The sequence below is a fragment of the Notolabrus celidotus genome, chromosome 17 (genome assembly GCF_009762535.1).
Source record: "Notolabrus celidotus isolate fNotCel1 chromosome 17, fNotCel1.pri, whole genome shotgun sequence".
NCBI classification, from domain to species: Eukaryota; Metazoa; Chordata; class Actinopteri; order Labriformes; family Labridae; genus Notolabrus; species Notolabrus celidotus.
The window spans coordinates 27,227,811-27,234,268 of record NC_048288.1 but is presented as its reverse complement, the minus strand read 5'-3'; the positions used below and the strand labels follow the sequence as shown (position 1 = coordinate 27,234,268).

Here is a 6,458-nt window from a genome sequence, read left to right as displayed (position 1 = left end):
CTGTTCGGACTCTGGTGTCTTTTATATTCCTGTATATGTGTCTTTGTTTGTCCTCTCAAGTTCTTTAAGTGCTTTAGAAAACAAGCAGCAACCTCCAGTCTCAAAATATGAAGCCCATGTGGAAGTTTTAAAAACTGCAGTTCATCTAGTGTCCACTAGGGGCTGGCTGCAGAAACACCAGAAACCACATACACACCCATTCAAAGGAGACGATCTTACAGCAGAAATAAACATGTTTACAGCCTGGTTCAAAAAACAGCTTGGGTCTACGATGCTAATCTCTCTTTCGGCACACACTGTACGAGGGTCAATTTTTTTCTAACGTGAGGGTTCAGAAGATATTAAGATTACAAGTTTTTGCCCAAATAAGGACAGTACTGACTTGACTGACAGGTTGGAATACATAGCTGTTGGCTAGGAGGCTTAAACCCTGCCTCTTTACCTCACACTACGTTTGGTTGAGTTCAGCATTTTCAATATGGCTCCCGCTGACGATTGGCTTCAAAACAGCGCTCAGGAACAGATGGGTGACGTCACGAATACTGCGTCCATTATTTATACAGTCTGTGGTGTAGGGCCACATATTCGGGGCTGATGTTATACACCACTCATAGCTTCTCAGATTTGTGAGAGTCGATGTAATCGACTCCTTGGTAGCTATTTTCTTGGAATTTGGAGGTAAGGTAGGTCAAGTCCCTTGTCCTTAAGACTGTCCGGGTCAGGGTCAGAAATCTTATTAGTGTTTATGGATCAATCTCTCTGGTACCTCTCCACCAGTTAAATTCTGCCTGTAAATGTAGGCCTATAAAGGTAGTAACATAAAAATATATATAAAAAAATAAATCTTAAATAAAAGGGCGTGATTGCTTTCTTGTCAACATACAGGATATGAAACTTACTGAAGTTGTAAGCTGAGGTTTCACATGAAGGTAAGCAGCAGGGGGGAACGGTTAGCTAACCATTGCTGGCTTATAACCTTTATCAAAAGCTACAGTTGGTATTCTAGTACTTAGACTTTAGACTTTAGACTTTATTGTCCCCATGAGGAAATTATTTAACTCTGGAGGAGCTGCAGAGATCCACAGCTCAGGTGGGAGGATCTGTCCACAGGACAACTATTAGTCGTGCACTCCTAAAATCTGGCTTTTATGGAGGAGTGCCATTATTGAAAGAAAGCAATAAGGAGTCCTGTTTAAACACAGAAACATGTGGAACAGGTTCTCTGGTCAGATGAGACTAAAATTGAACTTTTTAGCCTACATGCAAAAAAAAACTAACACTGCGCATCATCCTGAATACACCATCCCCACCGTGAAACATGGTGGAGGCAGCATCATGCTGTGGGGAGGCTTTTCTTCAGCAGTGACAGAGAAGCTGTCAGAGTTGATGGGAGGATGGATGGAGCGAAAAACAAGGCCATCCTGGAAGAAACCCAGTTGGAGGCTACAAAAGATTTGAGACTGGGGCTGAGGTTCACCTTCCAGCAGGACAACAAACCTAAACACACGGCCAGAGCTACAATGGAACCGTTTAGATAAAAGCATATCCATGTGTTTGAATGGCCCAGTCAAAGTCCAGACCTGAATCCTGGTGAAAATATGTGGCAAAGACTTGAAAACTGCTGTTCTCTATCCAATCTGACTGAACTAGAGCTGTTTTGCTAAGAAGAGTGGGCAAAAAATGTTGGCTCTGGATGTACAAAAGTGGTAGAGACAAACCCCAAAAGACTTGCAGCTGTAACTGAAGCGAAGGCTGGTTCAAGAAAGTATTGACTCAGGGGGTTGAATGCTAATGCACACCACACTTTTCAGTTTTTTATTTGTAAAAAATCTTTAACAACATGTATCATTTTCCTTGTAATGTGACAAAATGTAAATGTGAATACTTTTGCAAGGCACTGAATATACAATAATGTATGCTTTGGAAGTAGTTAAGGCCTAATAGGTAAGTTATAATGATCTCATTTGTGTACATCAACCCCTTTCTCAGATTTCCAGTAACTCCACTTAGCTCTCTAATGATCCTGCAAGGACGATTTAAGAGCCACACCCTCACATATTTTAGTCACGGCTGGTTGTAACTCCGTGTTCCAGGACGGGTAATCCCACAAACTCCTTGTTGCAACTCAGCAACAAAGATATCACTTTCTCATCAGACTCCAAATTACTCTGACTTTTTCAATTTAGCCCGAACTGGAACACTGCCAACTTCACTCAACCACAGATTATTTATTTATACTGCAGAGGAGAAAATCACTCCACAGGAAAAGACAACTGGCCCACCTCACAGTGTGCAGGGTGGGCGTTCACCTTTGTCACACACTCACTCATTCATTACTTTACTGAGCGATTCTCTGGAAGAAGTAAGAGAAAGTTGTTTTTCTCATGAACTCTTCTGGGTGTTAACAGAAGCTCTGTGGCTGGAATAAATCACTGGTAACCTCTGGGGAGGATTGCTGCAAGTATTGCTCATATCTTGGTTTTTCCATTAAAGTCTCAGCACTTTTTTTTATCTCCTTAGAATGACTTATGAGAATAAAAACACACTTTATGTTCCTCGCCGCATAAAATGTTTGTGTATCCAAAGATTTTGTCCGTCTCAAGCCACATTCACCGCAGGGATCTTTATACAAACTTGCATGCTTACTCAAATTCCTCCATGCATCTCCATGACGCATTCAGGGGGCAAGCATGGCAGTGCCAAAACACAGTGCAGCTGTTGGTCACCACTGGATCAGATGTCATGGAGGGAGGTGGAAATCGTGCAGGCAGGGAGCCAGAGTGTTAACACTGCGGGTTCCAGACAACAGGTGTGTGGCCTGAGGCAGCAGCAGCACAGGCGGTGGTGACTGACGGTCTGCTTGTGTGAAAGGTGACTCCACTTTCCAAGGAATCAGGAGCAGGAAATTACACACATAGGCCGACTTGAATATGAGTTTAAAGTCTGATGATAGAATCTGAATTCCTAGTATTCAGCAAAACATGATGTCTGCAGCAGTTAAAAAAAAATGGAGCCATGTGGCAAGTCAAAAAATAACACACTGGTACAAGTTTAGGAGTTGAAATAAGATATGTTGTAAATTGTATTGAGTGAAGGAGAAAATAACTTCTAACAGCAGCATATCAAATGATCAGTGGTGGACAAAGTACACGTCTTCATTACTTCAGTCAAAGTATAGATCCCCCCTGGTCATTCATTACTCAAATACAAGTGAAACCGGAGTACTTGCTTTTAAAAATACTCAAGTATTCAAAGTACTTTTATAAATATCTCAAAACATATTTTCCCAAAGCATGAGTACAGTCAAGAATGCATGGGTGTACATTCTGCTACGTTCTGTTTATCTATAAAACATGATTTCATATCTAAAAAGTATACCATTAAATATAAACTAAGTTATTACAAACTCAGACAAGTTGGTTTCAAATGTTCATCTAGGCTGTGATGAAGTTTGTGTGGTAAACAGATCAGAGGTTTACAACAATACCAATCATTCTTTATTTCAAATACCTCAAACGTGGGTTTAAATTATGGCCGTGGTGCTCAGGTTAGAGAATCATCATCCTTCTCGTCCATAGCCGTCATCACCACGACTAAATGAACAACCGAGGCACGGCTACACCACTGAGACAAACCAAACACAAGGACACGAACAGTTTACGGTCTTTGGGATCTGATATCATAGAAGAAAACTCATCAGCTGACTTCAAAGTAATAGTAGTCATCAATCTTAAATAAAAGTGCATGATTGCTTTCTTGTAACCTTACAGGATGTGAAACTTATTGAGGTTATAAGCTGATGTTTCACACAAAAGTAAGCAGCAGGGGAGAATAGTTAGCTAACCATTGCTGGCTTATAACCTTCATCAAAAGCTACAGTTGTTATTTTAGTACTTAGACTTTAGACTTTAGACTTTTCTGTCCCCATGGGGAAATTATTTCAACTCTGGAGGAGCTGCAAAGATCCACAGCTCAGGTGGGAGGATCTGTCCACAGGACAACTATTAGTTGTGCACTCCACAAATCTGGCTTTTATGCAAGAGTGCAATTATTGAAAGAAAGCAATAAGGAGGGACTCCTTATTGTTTAAAGTTTGCCACAAGCCATGTGGGGACACAGAAAACATGTGGAAGAAGGTGCTCTGGTCAGATAAGACCACGTCAGCTGAATTCAAAGTAATAGTAGTGAGTATCTAGAGCAGTGATAGAAATGTAGTGGAGTCAAATGTATGATATTTGTCTCTCAAATGTTGTAAAAGTAATAAGCTCCCCCCCAAAAATAAAACTCAATTAAAGAACAGAAACTCAAAAATTGTGCTTCAGTACAGCGCTCAAGTAAATGTACTTTGTTACTGTCCACCACTGCAAATGATACAAGGAATATATACAGTATTTAAGTGATACAAAATTTAACAGTAATAGAGATTTGAAATAAATAATAATAAATAATTAGTTACTGAAACAATACACACGTTTATCTTATAGTGAGATAAATTATTAAGAAATATACAATTTTTACTCTTTTTATTTCCTAAGTTGAGCTCTTACTTTTCTTTTATTGTTTTTATTTATTGTTATATTTGTGTATGAATATATTGTATTTTAATAACTGTAGAGCACTTTCATCAACTGAGGTTGTTTTAAATGTGCTTTATAAATAAAGCTGGACTTGACAATAAAACATATTGGATAAAAAACATTAAACACTTTGACAAGATGTTTAAAAAGCAGAAAAGTCATTTACATCATTCTATTGTTTCATTTAATCTGCAGCACAGGTGATCTGTGATCTGCTAAGTGGTCTGAACAGGATTACCTGTGATCGATTACTTCTGTCTTGCAGCTGCTGACCAATGGAGATCGAACTTTTCTTAATGAAATGACGTCACGTCGCCTCATTCATCAAACTCAGTACGTCGTCCCATTATCAGGTGTGTTGTCACTTTAAACGGAGAAACTGGGCTTTGACAACTTTCTAACATGACAAGAGTTTCAACAGAGTGTTGAGCTAACATTCTGAGTAAGTTACAGTTACAGTTAGCATTGTTTTTTCATGTGTATGAGCAGAGCACCTGCCTCACCTGTAGCTGCATCTTGTTGCTCCAGCCTGCTTTCAATGGACAATAACTGTATTTGTACTCAGTAGTTTTAACACCTTTGATTAAAAGTGACATGAGAGAAAATTAGATTATTGTTGAAGTTAAATTGTGTTCAAATTTTTCCTGCATATATTTTTTTAATTAATAGTCTCTTTGAGAATCAAATCTGTCTTAGATGTTGCAGAGAAAAATATGTCACTCTTGAAACTACTTTAATCTCCTGTGCAAAAATTCATACCTATGTGCAATATTTTAATTTAACCTAATTTATTATCTTATCCAGCTGCTAAAATGTGCACTCTGGCTTAGGCAAATTAAATGTATTTATGTCTTTAATGATTACTTTTTTTGTTGTACAAAGAAACTGTACTTTTATTTAGAATTTTCAGATTTGGATTAAGTTTCTATTTCTGTATTTGAATCTTGACTGTCTGTTTCTCCATTTCTCAGGACAGTCAGTGACACATGCAGTGGCAGTGTGGTGGCGGTGGTTGTGGCCCTTCTCCTCTCAGCAGTCTTTGAAGTGCGCCTGAAGAGCTCAACTCTCTGAAAAGGAAATGAGTCACACAGGCCGGGGACAGCGAGGTGCAAAGCAGTAGCAACAAGGTACAAGTACTCGTCTCTCTGACTGCAGTTCACAGGAACCAGAGGCTTGAAGAGCTGCTGATGGAAGCTCTTAACCACAGGTGACTTATTTCATCCTGAGTACTGAGAACCACGGAGAGTCCTCTGCTTATAATGTCACCAAGTCAACCAACCGCCTTCTCCTTCCTGCAGTTTAACCATTGATGTGTTGAAAAGAGTGCTCCATTTACATTTAGGGAATCTGTGTATGTGCTTTCTTGTCCAGAACAAGATAAGACTTCATTGTTACTTCTTTATTTAAGGGAGGGAACAGTGCAAATTCATAAATGCTCAATATGAAAGAATTCTTCTCGTTTTTTTTTTCTTTAAAGTTCTTTTTATTTTAATTTTTTCACATTATATACAGAAGATAAATGTAAAAAATTTAAGCAAGTTATGTAAACCCAATAATTTTAAATTGTAATTTTTAATACAAAAAAATAAATGTATAAGTAAATTATAGTGAAAATACAATAAAATAAATAGGATAATATTTAAAAAATAAATACATACAAAAGGTAAAAAAACAATAATAATAAATTATAATAATTTAAAATAAAAAATAAATAAAAGATAGTGATAATGAAATAAAATAAATAGGTTAGTGTTTGAAAAATTAAATACGAACCTAAGATAAAAAACCCCAATAATAATAGAAAATAATAATTTAAAATAAATGAGTACAAAATGTAAAAAAACAAAAACAATAATAACAATATAAATAAACAATAATAAT

At 37.5% G+C, this 6,458-nt stretch overlaps 1 long non-coding RNA gene across 1 annotated transcript; it reads left to right on the top strand.

The window, feature by feature from the left end:
- The first annotated feature begins 4,888 nt into the window (after nucleotides 1–4,888).
- Nucleotides 4,889–6,027, top strand: LOC117829194. The gene is made up of 2 exons (XR_004634569.1): nucleotides 4,889–5,019; nucleotides 5,549–6,027. It is a non-coding gene; the product is annotated as an uncharacterized LOC117829194 (long non-coding RNA).
- Nucleotides 6,028–6,458: the final 431 nt, after the last annotated feature.